Source organism: Priapulus caudatus, unplaced genomic scaffold (genome assembly GCF_000485595.1).
Source record: "Priapulus caudatus unplaced genomic scaffold, Priapulus_caudatus-5.0.1 Scaffold15, whole genome shotgun sequence".
Lineage (NCBI taxonomy): Eukaryota > Metazoa > Priapulida > Priapulimorpha > Priapulimorphida > Priapulidae > Priapulus > Priapulus caudatus.
Genome location: NW_014577076.1, coordinates 603,888 through 609,039, shown reverse-complemented (window position 1 = coordinate 609,039; position 5,152 = coordinate 603,888). Strand labels below are relative to the sequence as shown.

The window sequence follows — 5,152 nt, the reverse complement described above, 5'->3', positions numbered from 1 at the left end:
AATATATGTATGTATAATATATATATATATATATATATATATATAATAATATATATTAAATATAATAAATATATATACGCGACTTAATGACAGCCTAGAGAGATATAGGAGCGCAGAAAGAATGGAAAGAAAAAACGCAGCTGGTTCAGTCGTCGCACGAGGGCGCCGTAGAACTGTGCATGGAGGCTGATCTATCAATGTGAGGAAGCAACGGCGTGCGCAACTGGCTGTCAGCCAAATAGAGCCTCTTTTTTGTGTTGATTCGCTGCTTCGTTACATACTGACCTCACGTCTATCATGTCCCATGCAGCGAACGCATTTTGCTCTGTTACCTCACCTTTATTGACCCTATATATATATATATAAATAATATATATATATATATATATATACTAGTATATTTACACATCGTAATTTAACACACTTATATGCACACTGTCACTATAACCATTGCGCATCTGCCTATTTGTGAAATATTAGCTGTAGATAATGTGAATTTATCGCGTATCAGTCTGTCTTTTTATCCTCGGTAGACAAGTCTGCGGCTTTCAACCTTCAATGGTTTAGCTATGAACGGGAATTAGTGTGCATTCACGCCTATTAGATAGCGTGTGCGCAGTGCGTAATTTGATCAGGAAGGCGGGCCGCTGTCAACCCCTGGGGCCCGTTGTCAGAAACTTCGTAAAGTTACGATTAATTTTAAGACTAATGTTAATGTTAGAGGAGAAAAGTTATTAGCGTTGACAGAAGCCCTATGCGTAACTAAACTTACTTAAGTGAAAACTTACAATACACAGGAACTTCATCACAAGGCTGCTTGATTGGATGAGAATCGATCACAAAATTCAAATTCATACACATTTATTGTACATCACAGTAATTTATGCATATTATGATGGCTAACCCATATAATAATATTTGATGAAAACGACAGCGGTCTTGAATTTATTCTGCACAACAAGACAAATTCTCACACTGTAACACGAGACGCGAGATCGTGTGGTCAGTGCAAAGTATTTAAAACAAGAGAACAAATGCCGATACGCCATTTGTAAATGTTTTGACACTTTTGTTTTGCTTCAGCGATCGGTAGATAATTAATGTTTTTGACCGTGTTTTTCAAGAAACAACACATGTATTACTCATTAATATAAAATATAATACACTATAATTGTAATTCTTAGTCTAAATGTATAATCATCTTAATATTAAAGTTAAGGGAGGGTCTACGATCTTTTAAGTGAATTTCCTTTCTCATACTTTACCGAGGTGTGTGTGTGTCACTGTGTGTGTGCGTGCGTGCGTGTGCGTGTGCGTGTGTGTGTCACACTGTGAGTGTGTGTGTGTGTGTGTCACTGTGTGTGTGCGTGCGTGCGTGTGCGTGTGCGTGTGTGTGTCACACTGTGAGTGTGTGTGTGTGTGTGTGTGTGTGTGTGTGCGTGCGTGCGTGTGTGTGTGCGTGCGTGTGTGTGGTGTGTGCGTGCATGTGGGCGTGCGTGTGTGCGTGTGTGTGCGCGTGCAAAAGCTCTCATCCCTCCACCTGCTGCTGCAGCTAATAAACGCTAGTTATTTGATAGAAATGAAGACTGACTCCATACATCATTATACTGGCTACAACCACCTGCCTTGTGGGCGCAGCTACGAGGACGTTCGGTGTCAGTATATGATCTTGAGAGATGGTCGCCACCCATCGGAAGGCATTTCAGCACGCGCTCCGCCGACCTGCTGCCTGTCCCCGCATGCCGGAGACTTGGCGACAGTGGCGGCCGCCGCGCAGTTGTAACTCGAGCTCTCCTACATATCGATCCCGGATATGGATTATTTGCGTAGCGTGGTTGAGAGGTTGAGAAGCAGGGAGCGGGCTATCATCAGACACCGGGCACGTGCCAATTTCCTGCGGATACGAGCATGCCAAGAGAAACAGCAGCCGCTACTCTCCTCCCATCGCAAATACCCGTCTCCCTCACACCACAGAAAACACCCTGGAGAGGACAGCGACCGGTCAAGCGAGACGAAGAAAACACATTGAAGCCACGCTGGAGAAGACACATTATCAGTCAAGCCAGACCACTGAAGCTACTCTTTAGGGAGGGGCACGCATAAGTCAGACAAGGCCTCATACCTACCACTGACGTCACTCTAGAGAGGGCCACGTGTCTACCTAGCGAAACTCGTGAAGCCATACCGGACTGGAGTATTCCTAGAGAAAACATATACCCGGCCAATGCTCAGTAATGAAGCCCAGGATCATGTCACACTAAGTCACACAAACTTCGTCGCACCTAAATTCGACACACCCTTTAGGTCAAGCCGCCAATTGTATAAAGTTAGTGGCATTAATTAGGAAAGCTGGCATTGCAAGGCAATTCACTAACGAACGGGCGCTAGTTAAGCCTGTCTAGTGAACCATCTGCTACGGAACATGGCCCGCGGGCATATACCCATCATACCCTTCCTGTCTCTAACATTTCTTTGTTCCTGACTGAGCAGTTAAATGAAGAAAACGCAATTGGCGCCTATGATGCAGAAAAGAAACCTAATGAGAAATTTCTCATCTACGAGCAGCCATGAATCAACTTCCTGTCGTATATGTAACAATGCGTGTTTTATTAACCCGAGATGTGCGACTATCGCTGCTATACCCACTGTACACCCATTCTACGCCGTTGTTAGGCGCGCTCTCACATCACCATCATCATTATCATCAGCCCGATCACTAGCCACACTAATTCGTAGTCAGGATAAGTCTGCTGCTAGCGCCAACAAGCAGAGCGAGTGAGACAAAACCCGGCAACGTACCCCGCACTGAACTCAATACGCCCGCGACCACTTCAGAACAGCGTTCTCATAAAAGATTCAACAATGCCGGGTAATTAATAAAATACGTGTGCGCGCGCGTCGCAGCAGCAGCGACGGCAGCATCGCTCTAAAAGCTGCTAACGAGGCGAGGCAAGCAGGAAAACCACAGCGAGACGAATCGACAGCAACGAGAGGAGCTCCGAGACGCAGGTACCACTTTCCAAGAGAATCTGGCAGCGCGCTAAACCTAATGGATGACTTGGCACCCATCCATCAAGGAGGCGAGCGCGCGCTAATAAAACGGACCACGCAGACGAGACGCAGTGACGCAGACTACGCGCACACATCGGCAGCGAGACTTGCACTGCGACGCCTGCAATGCCAACTACAACTGTGCGCGCGATCAGATCGCAGCAGCATCTCTTGTTTGACGGCCACGTCGGCTGTTTGGTCGGCCGACAAACCAATGCAACTCAATCAGCGCCCGCAGAGACAGTTAAAGGAATAATAGGTCCATTGATTATGCAATGTTGACGAATGCTAGAGTAGCTGGCACCTTGTGTAGTTAATAAGTACATTACCTTATAGCCAAACGCGTATTAGTTTGTCCAATATCACTGCTGGTTACATTACAAACGAGACTTGAAATCGGTTGTTGTATCAACATGTATCAACGTATCATTTACGTGACGTAAATGTCATCCAGGAGTCAAGCGATGACGTAAACATTTGTGCGGCCCGTGTGTTTTGGACGCCAGATATGAAACGGAGGTGTCAGCGGTGTAACCATGCACGGCCACGGACTAAACATGGAAATAAGAGTAAAACACACGTACTAATCACGGACGCACGTAAACAGCCCTGACAAAAAGTTCCTTATCACGAGCGTCCATGTTAAAAAAATCATTGATGATAGCATTGCGTACGGCCGAGCATGCGTGCGAAAATGTCGGGTGCACTATAAATCTGTATCACACCCGCTTCGCCGGCAGCGGTTTGAAACTGTAAACAACTGATTTTTGGACTGCGGATTTCAATTAGACATTGTTTAGTAACCAGTAGTAATATTGGACAAACTAATACGCGTTTGGCTATAATGTAATGTACTTATTAACTACACAAGGTGCCAGTTACTCTAGCATTCGTCAACATTGCATAATTAATGGACCTATTATTCATTTATATATCCTATTTCGGCTTTTAGCACGAGTTAGAGCACGAAATCTTTTTGCGCAGCTTTGGGCATGGGCATCTCTGTGCGCGTGCCTATAGGGTTGTGACACGGCATGAAACCCAGTGTTATACATGTATATCTACTACATAAATGGGGGAATCTGTCTGTCACTCTGTCCGTCTATCTTCTCGAGACCCGTAACAGGTGACTCCCAACACCATATATATTCTGAATCAGCATGACGCGACGACCATTTAAAGCCAAAAGAATTTGCAAATTAAGCCAACAAAATATGCACACACAAAAAACACAAAAAACGAGGGTATATATGTACGTTAACTATCTATGGTGTAATGTGACACCGGGTGCTATAGTTATTTATTAAATCTTTCCGTTTCTTTGGTTGTTTGTCAAATGTTCTCAAATTCTCATGTTCTCCTATGATTCCTATGTTTATTATGTAATTATGTCTTTCTTCCATGGCCCGAGAGGAGCATACAAGAAATAAAATTAATTCAATCCAATGCATAAAATGTCATTGAACGGTGGCGCCCCCGCGAATGAGCGGTACATTTTGGAACGAGTTTGGAGTGAATATCCATAAATTGCTTAGTGACAGACATGTAAACAAACATCGGTCAAATTAATTGCTAATGTCTTCATTCACAATCGTTAATATTATCTGTATCAGCGTTATGTGCAAAGTCTAGCACGGCATTACCTTTATTGACGCTGGTCATTTTAGTTATCTAGCATGTTAGGCTAATGTGACCGTTCATTCACATTCGCTAATAGTATTAGTCATATTAATAATAATATTGCTGAGAGGGTCTATGTCCCCCGGGGTACTGCCGGAACGTAACATGGGTACGGTCCGGTATACTGGAACGTACCCTGGTACTATCTAATATGCCGGACCGTACCTTGCCTACTCTACTAACGAGTCTATATATAGTCTATAATAGGGAGTCGCCTACGCCTACTCCCTAACCCAGGGTTCGAAATTAACACTCGCATACTCGCAAAATGCGAGTTGATTTTAGAAAATGCAAGTTGAAATTCAAAGCACTCGAATAAAAATGCGAGCTTCCGAGTAGCAAGCAGGGATGGAGATGTAAGTCCTCTAGTCTCTACAAACTCATAAGTTTATGTACAACGCAATCTCATTGCACGCACGAC

General features: G+C 44.1%; 1 protein-coding gene across 1 annotated transcript in view; it reads right to left on the bottom strand.

Moving 5' to 3' along the window:
• LOC106809491 (kinesin-like protein KIF13A) overlaps window positions 1–5,152 on the bottom strand; it is a 248,634-nt gene that overhangs the window by 220,571 nt on the left and 22,911 nt on the right. The window lies entirely within an intron of this gene.